We start from the raw sequence: 10,981 nt of genomic DNA on the forward strand, positions 1-10,981 counted from the left end.
TCTATTTTTGCTTAGAGGTCAGTGAACCCTCTTCAGACATTACATTTCTTCAAACACCCTGGAAGCAACAGCCATTCCCTGAGTCCAGCTCAGGGGCCATGCTGGGCCTCCTGGTCCTGGAAATGACATGGCCGTGAACGCCCCAAGGAAACCAGGAAGGCCCTTTAAGGGCCTCATTACCCAGCCAGCTGATAAGAAGCCTTGGAAAAACAATCCGGCTGCCCTACTCATTTTTCAGATGATTAGTGAAGACAAATCTCTTGGAATTTTCCTTAAACTGGACGTCACCTCCCACTTTCAACATGAAAAAATTCAAGTTAAGAGCTGCCAGTGAGTGAGGTCTTGGGCCACATTCCGCAGGAGGCTCTGGGCTAAGTTCCTTTCTTTGGGGGGGAGAGAGAAACAGGGCCAGCCAGGGCCGCAGTCTCCCCCATGCCTGCAGCTCGGGGCTCTGAGCCCTGCTTTGGGGCCTCCTGCCATCCCAGCCCCCAGCTCTGCAATGAGGAATATTACACACACACACACACACACACACACACACACACGCACACACCACACACTATGATGTTTTTTAAGAGCCTTCAATAAAGTTTTAAATTGTTGTCAATTATTGTTGTCAGTTATCAGGCTAGCAATTCTTGTAACTAAAATGTTGAACAGGGCTGGGCTTTGAAGCTACCCCGCCCAGGTGTATGTGTATCTGTGTATGTACCTGTAATCTGCGAAAGATTCTTACGCATATTGTGTGTGCAACAGAGACTTAGGAAAGATATCAAACTTCCTTGCAGATTTTCACTGAAGGAGGCCATGTCCTATGGTGTTATTTGAAAATGTCATAAAGTACAAAAGAGACAGGGATTCATGGACCTCCCATGTGACCCACAGGGGGTGCTCAACAAGTAATTGTGGGATGGTCGAAGGACTTTGCTTTGGGACCTGACACTAGTGACTTGCCTTTGTTGGGCCCGGGTTTCCTCTCTGCGAATGGAGATAATCACCCCTACTCCGCAGCTGGGGTGAAGGCTGAGGCGATACGCTTTGTCCAGGAGAGGCATGCTGTGAATGTGAGACGCTAGGGGTGGAGGCATATACCCTTGGCATCCATCTGGGCCTCTCAGAAACCAACGGGTGACCTGAGGCAAACGTTCCAGGGAACTGCACAATCACCCTCCGCTCTTATCTCCCCGGGAACCCACATCCTCCCCTTCAATCAGGCTGCCTTATCAGCGTTTCCACACCTCAGGCTCAGCCAGCTCTGCACTTTGGTTGATGCCAGACCCCTGTGGAACAAGTGTCCAGGCCCTCCACCCCTTACCCTCTTTGTAAAGTCCAATCTCTAGGCTCATCTCTCCAAGAAGCCTTCAAAGCACCCTCCAGAGCTGCCTCTCTCTCCTGTCACCCCCCTCCCCACCAAGCCCACCGTCCTCCCTCTAAGGCAGCAGGCAGCTCCCACTGGATGTCCCCTAACAGAGAGGGCAGGTGAGGGATTGAATCAAGAAGCCAGTTGATTTTCAAAAGGCTCTTCTTAAAAGCCTTGATTTTTAAGTCTGGCCCTTGAGCCAGAAGAAGGTTTTGTTTTTATGTTTGTTTTCCTTTGGTGGAATTCAAGAAATACATCCTTATATACCAAGAGCCAAAAGCTTAGAAGCCTGGGGCATAGAGTTTATGCCATAAACCAGAGAGCAACTGCTCAAGAAAAGTACCTATTCGAACCAGCACATAATACAAGAAGTACTGAGGGAATACGATTGGGTTTGGGCCTGCAGTGAAGGTGGAGGTGGGAGGGAGCCGAGACCAGGGGCCATCAGTGTCTCGATTTCCAGGCAAACCTTATATCGAAGTCCCACCTCCAACATGGCGCCTGTAAATGGGCAGCAAGGAAACTGGGATGAAGTTGGGGGGGGAAGCCTCAGAGTTCCAGTAGCCCCAGCGAGCTACAGAATGGCCCTGGAAAGTTCCTGGGCTACCTCCGCAAAGAACATGAGACCAAGGGCAAGGCAGGACACTCGCAAATCAGCAGCCCAGTGACCAGGTCAACAGGCATCCCCCAGGCAGCTCCCAGCACCGGCAGAGAAGAGGGGAGGAGGGGCAGATGGAGAATCTTGAACTAGTTTAAACCCTTGAGTAAACACACGTCATACTGAAAGGACCTGACTTACCTTGAACTGGAAAGACTGATGTTTTCCACCGTCAGCAGAAGTAAGGATTCATGAACGAAGTTAAGATCAGTTATACAGAGTTTGAAAAGCCCTGGTACAAAGGAGGGCAGCACGATAAAATGGAAACAGCACCAGAGTTAGCACGTGTAGATTCTAACCCTGGTTTTGACAATGATTAGCTGTGTGACACAGGACAACTCACAGCCTTTGGGGGCCTAACCTTCTCCTTCCTTCCTGGTCATCCGAGGGTCCTGGTAACTGAGAAGGGCACTGGGGAGCAAGAGGTAGCTGCTCTTCCTGGCTTGGGTCCCAGTGTCCCAGTGGAGCTACAGGAAAAGGGAAAACATGGAGAGCAAACATAGCTCTCCACTAAATGTAAGGATAATTCCTAGTTTCTAATATCCTATGCTCTAGTTCTTAGCAAATGTTGCTAATAAACCAAACACTTTGCAGAAAAAAGAAAAGATCAGTTATACAGAAAGAAAGTCCCATTTGGGTGTAATTGTGACTAAATGTCACACCTGCTGTCAGCTACCCACATCCCCTGGGTGACCAACCATCCCTGTTTGCCCAGGACTGTCCTGGGTGTAACTCCTAAAGTCCCTTGGCCCAAGGACTTCCTCAGTCCTGGGCAAACCGGGACAGTTGGTGGCCCTACCTGGTACTAAGCAGCACCTTCCCAGGATGGGCCGGTTTGACTTAAAGTGAGTGAGGGCAGAGACTCTGGTTCTATTCAGACTGTGTTCGTTCACCCAGCAAAGGTGAATATAGCTGTCTTTGCACTGAAGTCTGATGGGGGAGAACTACTCTTAAAGGAATAATTAAAATACTAAGTGAAGTAAGTCAGACAGAGAAAAAGACAAATATCACATGATATCACTCATATGTGGAATCTAATTTTCTAAAATGATATAAATGAACTTATTTATGAAACAGACTCACAGATTTCAAAAAGACTTAGGGTTACCAAAGGGGAAACGTTGGGGGGAGGGATAAATTAGGAACTTGGGATTAACATACAAACACTACAATATATAAAACAGATAACCAACAGTGACCTACTGTATAGCACAGGGAACTCAACTCAACATTCTGTAATAAACTATATGGGAAAAGAATCTGAGAAAGAATGACTATATGTATTAATATATGTATAACTGTATCACTTTGCTGTACACCTGAAACTAACACAACATTGTAAATCAACTATACGCCAATAAAATTTTTTAAAAATACAGTGTGATACGGGGAAAGGTAAATTAATGCAACAAGATAGCAATGCACATCTACCAGAATGGCTAAAATCTAAAAGATTGAAAATAACAATGTTAACAATTGGAGCCACTGAAACTCTCAGACACAGCTGGTGGGAATGTAAAATGGTGCACTCACATTGGGGGAAATGCTGATATTTTCTTATGAAACTTAAATAGACACCTACCCTTTGACCCAGCAATTCCAATTCTAAATATTTTCTCAAGAGAAATAAAAACATATGTCCACTAAAGACCTGTACTTCATAGCAGCCTTAGTCATAACAGCCAAAAATTGGGAAAAGCCCAGATGCAGGAAAACTGGTAAATAAATCATGGCATATGTATACAAGGGAATAGCGCTCACTGGAAAAAGGAACGACCTTGTGCACACACATAGATGAATCCCCGAAACCTTATGCTGAGTGAGAGAAGCTGGACACAAAAGCACGTATTCTGTGCACCGTTTATATGAAACGCCGGGAAAGACAAAGCTGATCTATTACGATAGAAATCAGATCCGGGGTTTCATAGGCCGGGGTGAGGGGGGTGGCCAGGCAGGGGCGCACGGGACCTTTTGGAGACGTAGGAAATATCCTGTATCTTGCCTGCGGTGGTTGTTTGGTTGTTGCATGGTTTGATGTATTTGTCAAAGCTCATCAAACTGCACACTTAAAATGGGTGCATTTCCTCGTTTGTAAATTACACCCAAAGAAGTTGATGTTTAAAAATCAGAACAAGAAAATATAATACGATAAGCACCGTAACAAATTTGCACACAAAGGGCCGAGGGGATAAGGGAGCCTTTACTGCTGGGTTAGGGCTGAAAAGTCAGAAGGAACTGCACCCGATGGAAGAAAGGAAGAGGTGGACCCTCGGCAGAGACCACCATGTGTCAAGATGCGCGGGAAGCGACGGATGGTGGGCTGCGGCCAGGGCGCGAGAAGAGGGGCGGGTGGAGGCCACCGTAAGAAAAGTGAGAATTGAAAGTTAGTTCTGAAAAACGAACTTATTTACGAAACAGAAACAGACTCACAGACATTGAAAACAAACGTATGGTTACCAAGGGGAAGGTGGGGGAGGGATAAATCAGGAGTTTGGGATTAGCAGATGCATACTACCATATAAAGAATAGATTAACAACAAGGTCCTACTGTACAGCACAGGGAACTATATTCAATGTCCTGTAATAAACCATAATGGAAAAGAACATGAAAAAGAATGTGTATATATATATATGTGTGTGTGTGTATATAACTGAACCATTTTGTGTACACCAAAAACTAACACAACATTGTAAATCAACTATACTTTAATTTAAAAAATAATGAAGAAAGAAAGAAACCAGACGCACACACACACACAAAAGAAAGGTAGGTCTGGAGAGTTCGGGAAAGGCCTCCTGTTCCCTGCAAAGGACGTTGACCTCTACCTCTGGGCTCAATCTTACTGTGGGCACAGCTAGGCAGCGTGGCACAAATAATATGTTACCAATTAGGACTCGGTCAAGGTGATCCCTGCAATGACTCTGTCCCTCGCGTGCAGGCTGTTGTGTTTTCTGAAGGGAGGGAGGAGAGAGAGGAGAAGGAGGGGTCCAGGGTCCAGGAGCACCCACGGGAAGGTGCTCCCCCTGACTGGGACCCTCCCCACGCTGCAGAGTAACAAATGGTCAAGGACCACTGCTGGGGGTGATGGTTGGAAAGAGATCTGTGCTTTACAAGGAGTCAGGGGAGGATTGGATGGAATGGGGCTAAACTAGAAGCAGGGAGACCGGTTAGTAGGGGGGGCAACGGTCCCCCCAAAATGAGAGGGATCTGGGTTAAGGCAGTGGTGACACAGGGAAGAATACAAACTGAAGGTACATTCTAGGAGCAGATACACCAGCACTTTGTAAGACTGAGAGCACCAGGAAGTTGGATAAACCACAAAACCTTGACTTGGTGAGTGGCCAGACCATCACTCCGGACAAGACAGAGAAGAGGGGGGCTGGGGTCAGGGAGCCAGTGGTTTTGCATGCGGTGACACTAGCAACAGTAGCCCGTGTTCGTGATCTTCTGTGTTCTCTGCCAACATCACAACAAATCTTTCCTTGGGGCTCTGCAGGGCACATCTGTGATATTCCAGCCTTCCTGGACACATAACCTCTTCCCAAGGGTGCCCCACTACCTACTCGAGACCAGAAATGATGCATCAGACCAGGTGACAGAGGTGCCCCTGGGCAAGACAGCCTCTCACCAACCTCCAGTCGCATCACCTACTACACGGTCGGCCCTAAAATACTTGATCGACAAACCCTGCTGCATAGACCTGGCCTATGCCTCTTAAGAAATCCAATTCAAAGTCCCCGCTCGGTGACAGGCAATGGGTCCTAAGAGGAACAAGCAAATCTGTAGGGTACTTGACCGTATGGCTCTTGCTTCAGGGTTTGTATAAATAAAACCTGGCAGGCTGGGGATTTATGTGACCAGATCCACTCAGCACAGAGTTTCCTGGAAGTGAGTTCAGAGTCCAGACTCCATCATTACAAGCCAGCCTTCCTCTTGGAGATGTTAAGAACTGATACGAAATTCTGGGACATGGATCCTGTACGATTTTTAAGGGTATACTGACAATAAAATTAAGCTCTGAGACGAGCACATTGCTTTCGTCTGGGGAATGGACAAGCAACCCGTGCACGCGGTAAATGCTTCTCGGAGAAGGGCTGGGATTGGGGTTAAGGAGCTGCTCGTGGGGCTGTCATCCTGAGCCCTGGACCCAGCACTGCTGGAGAGTGTCAGCTGGGGTCAGCGTGGGCAGTGACTCAGAGTCTACCCCGGCTTCTCAGGAACACATGGCCCTTTCCCTCCCGACTCAGGATTCCCCGCTGCTGAGCGGCCCTCCGCTGTGTGCTCCCAGCCCCCGCCGTCCTCAGACACCCTCCTCCCCGGCTGGCAGGGAGGCTCCCCCCCCCACCCCGGGAGCCTGTCTACAGCTTGTCGGCGCCGCAGCCTGGCCAGATTCCCGCCGGGAGGGAGGGCGGCCACCCCTCTCTGGAGGCCTAACTCTGCCCCCTGGGGTGTTTCTGTTTCCTTCCATCTTTCCCTGTGGCCAAATAAGAAGCAGCCAGAGACAGCGAGGATGGGCTCAGACCCCCAGGGAGTGACGTCTCCGCTGTCTTCTTCGGGACAGCAGCAGGACCGGGAATGGGGCTGGGGATTAAGAGGAGGGGAAACTTCAAACTTTCTGAGCCAGCAGTTTTATCTGTTGAAAAATAATCACTGGGCTTAGTCTGTCAGGAAGAGGAGAGGAAATAACATTTCTTAAGGACTCAAGGCTTATCTACTCATCCCACAAAATCTTTTTGAAAAAGTGATTAGTGGTTTCCGGGACCGAACAGCCCATGAGGAGCCAGAGTTTCTCCAGGCAGTGGGCGTGATGGAGTCAGGAGGCTGCAAGTGACCAGCTCTCAGACCCAGGCTGGAGCAGCCGCTTCCTGGGGACCTTGGGCGGATGGTTTCACCCGTCTGTGCCTCAGTTTCCTCATCTGTAAAGAGGAAGGTGAATAACGATGGAACCTGAGGTTTGGGTTTCCGGTGGGGACTGTTTGCTTATGCATCCGTGAGCACCCCCGTGAGCAGCCGCAGTTCAAGGTGACGGTGCTACATCAGTGCACGAAACAGATGCAGATTCCAGGCCTTATGGAGGATGAAGGAAAAGATATAGAGAAGGGGGCAACTTAGGCTGCCTTTCTGCCACAGCGCAGGCCATAACTAATGTTTTTAATGGGCTTACCAAGTTATCAGGGTGAGGTGTGGGCAATGAGATCTGCTTAAGAACGCAAGGCACAGTGTAATTTATTTTAGAAAGATGAACATGCAAAATAGTTACAAGTTTCCAAAGCCGGGCGTTCAGAGCAGTGAGCTCTGATTCCCGGAAAATCCACTTAACAGCACATTTCCGAATGATGCCCAGTGAGATATGTCTGCTCCATAAGGATGAGTCAGGGGCGAGCAAGAGGCAAGGGGCTTGGCGACTCTGACGCACCAGAAATAGAGCTGGGCGGCCTTAAAAACACTGGTCGCCTCCCTGAATCACAAGGTGAAGTTTAAGAGGAAACCAAGTTTCCGGAGGGGGATTAGCCGAGTCACAAAGGAACCACTAAATCAGGGAGGCCACACAGGAACGAAAATGCCGGAAAGATAGAAATTTCTAGCCACAGTGTCCTGAGGCGGGACCATGATCATTGAAAACAAGCCCTGGCAGCCGCCCCAGAGCCGGTGCATGAGGCGGGATGGGACACCGTCCCTCCAGCAGTTCTGGAGCCAGTGTGGTTCCCAGAGAAGCTCAAGCGGGAGTCACACGCCGTCAGCATGGCAGGGCACCAAGTCCATTTTCCATTCTCTTCTCCTGCCAAACAATCACTGCAAAATCCCATTCTGCCACTTGCAGCTGTGTGACCTTAGGCAAATTGCTTAACCTTTCTTAGCCTCAATAAATGGTAGCTAATACTACTGTTTATTGTTATTGAAAGTGGCTGAGTCTTTATAGGATTCTGTAATGTACTGCCTGTTACCATACAGCACCGGGGTGGGCAAACTTTTCCTGCAACATACCAGATAGTAAATATTTTAGACGTGGTGGGCCAAGAAGCAGACGCAAATTTGCCCTGTGTGGTGGGCACACTTTGGGCCCAGCTGCATCGGCTGGAGACCGTCTCAAGAAGAAGAGCAGCCTGCTGGGGGAACGGGGCCTGGAGGGCCAGATCGGCAGGGTCGGGGAGTTGACAGGGACTGCTTCAGGGTTTGTCAATTTCTCTTTGCCAGTGACACCCAGACCTGCTCGTCCTGGAGAGGCCAGCTGGCTCCCCTTGGGCAACTGACAGGAAGTGAGGTTACCGCACCTCCAACTCCCAGTGTGGGAGCCCGAAGCGTGGGGTCCAGCAGGTGCTGGGAGCAGAGTGGAGAGCAGGGGTGGAGAAGACACCCCAGTTTGGGTTCACAGTGTCCACCCGGTGCCCCCCAGGCCATGCAGAAACAGGGGACAGGCCTGTGGACAGTAGTTTGCTGACCCTTGATGTAGCAGGAGAAGCCCAACCCTAACCCCAGCGCGAGGCGGGCGGAATGACCAGTGGGTGTCCTCACCAGCCTTCCCCAGGGCACAGCCTACTAATGGGCTATGAGATAACTTCAGTGGCTCACTACCGGCATTTTTTTAAAAAATGAAACAGAGAATGGAATAAATCCAGGTTTGCAGCTGTGTCCATATGTGTATGAACCTGTGCTCTGGGTACAGTGTCAAATGTCTCTCTTACTGAGCACTGGACTCCAGGCATGCTTTTTGGCTTCTGCAAACCTCAAAGGAAGTGTTCTCATCTAACCATCAAGTACTCACAGAGCCGTTACCATGAAGGTTTCAGGAGAAGTTCTTTGAGGAAAAGGCTCAAGTCATAACCCTCTGTTTACCCTGAAACCTACCATCTTCGGTAGGAAATAGAGGGAAAAGTGAATCCGCTGGCCTGTGGCCAATGGATGTTCCCTGGAGGACCCTGAGGAGGGGCGGGTCTTTGCTAGCACACCTCCTCAGCCCCATGTTTCGCACACTTACACAACCAGAACATCTTATAGGGCCTCCAATCCAGTGGTTCTCAGACTGGGTGGGCTCTGAGGAACCCTAGGGTTCCTTGGCGCGCCCAGGAGGTGCCTGGGGGGAGAGGCTCTCGCCTTCACCCCCTGACTTCAGCCAGAAGAGCTTTGCATTTTCTCTTGTATATTTTGAGATGACCAAAGGACTCCAATTCTAAAATATCAAACAACAAAAAGGCATGAGGGCCATCTATTTTGTCCAACACATTTTATAGCTGGGAAAACCTGAAGTAGCCACAGAAAAGGCAGCAGCATAGAAGGAAGACTGGCCTTCGGACCTCAGCTCCCACCCTGTTCAGTGGTCTTTCTACCCATTGGGATGCAGCCCAAGGAGAGTCCCAACCTTCTCTGGGGGCGACTCCCAGTGGCCACATCACAGCCCAAACAGACGATGTTGTAACACTGAGCTCAAGGTCAAGGTAAAGCCAAGAAGACACGCATCATTTCAAGTATTCGTTGAGGGGTGCCACTGGTTGTCCCCCGCTATTATTTATCACAGGTCAGGCACAGAGTGGCTTTGGGGTCTTGGACAAGTCAATTCCCTTCTCTGGACTTTGGTTCTTAAGTCCTCTCACCGTTCTGAGTCCTCACTGGAGAGAAAGGGGTTCTCGGGCTAATGCCCCAGGTGATCATGATGGCCATCCCCCCTTATCTGCAAGGGCTACATTCCAGGACCCCCAGGGGATGCCTGAAACTGGGGATACTACTGAACCCTATGCTTTTTCCTATACAGAAATACCTGTGATAAAGTCTAATTTATAAATCAGGCACTATAAGAGGTTAACAACAACTAATAATAAAATAGAAAAACTGTAACAACATCTTGTGATAAAAGCTGTGTGAATATGGTCTTTCTCAAAGTATCTTACTGTACAAATTTAATGCTTTTTCCTTCTTAACTAAGCACTTATCAGGCACTGTGGCCATAACTTTTGCAGTTTGAGGTGCAATAGCAAAACTAGCATGAATTTCTTTTCTCATTCTTCATAATTTCACAGATAGAAGATTCATTCTTATTGGATCTTAGCACCCTCAGCATACGATTTTTTTTCTCTGTCCTTACTGAGTCACGGACTTTCATGTTTTCACTTAGAGAAAGCGCTTTCCGGCATTTCTTTGGCGCATCTGAATCGCCAGCATCACTCCTCTGCACTTTGGGGCCGTTATTAAGTAAAATAAGGGTCACTGAACACAAGCATTGAGATAGCGTGACAGGTAATCTGGTAACCCAGTGGTTGCTCAGTGACCAAGGGACAGGACACACAGGACAAAGGGGTGATTCACGTCTGGGCGGCAAGAGATTTCATCACACTATTCAGAATGGTGAGTGATTTAAAACCGATGAATTGTTTATTTCTGGAATTTTCCATTTAATATTTTCAGACCATGGTGGACCCAGGGTAACTGAAACCACGGAAAGTGGAGCCTTGGATAAGGGGGAGGACTGTATGAATGCCACTGCTATGACACATCCTGGTGGGGTGGCGACCGCCACCTACAGTCAGTCTGGCAGCAGGACAAAGCCTCTCTGAGAAGCCGTGGAGATGGTGACCGTGACTCAGACCCCTCTGCTCCTAACTCAGCTCAGCCATGCACAGAACTCAGGGAAACCGTATTTTGGGGTGGAGAGCATTGATTTAGTCGTCCTGACTCTTAAAGTGACTCTACTATTTCTCTCATACAGTTGAGGAGACCCAGCGATGCCACATGATTGTCCAAGGGGTGTAGAATTGGGATGGGGGAGAGAGAGAGAGACGGAAAGACAGGGGGAGGGAAAGGGAAGACAGGGAGGGGCTTGGGGTTTGAGGCTGGGAAATGTGAGTTATCATTTGTTGACTGTCTCCTGTGAAAGGATTTGACATACTTAATCTCACTGAATCCTCACAAGAACCATGCAAAAATAGATATAGTAAACCCATTTTACAAAAGAGAAAGGTGAAACTCAAAG

Source organism: Balaenoptera borealis (assembly GCF_965194805.1).
Source record: "Balaenoptera borealis genome assembly, chromosome: 15".
Taxonomy (NCBI): Eukaryota; Metazoa; Chordata; class Mammalia; order Artiodactyla; family Balaenopteridae; genus Balaenoptera; species Balaenoptera borealis.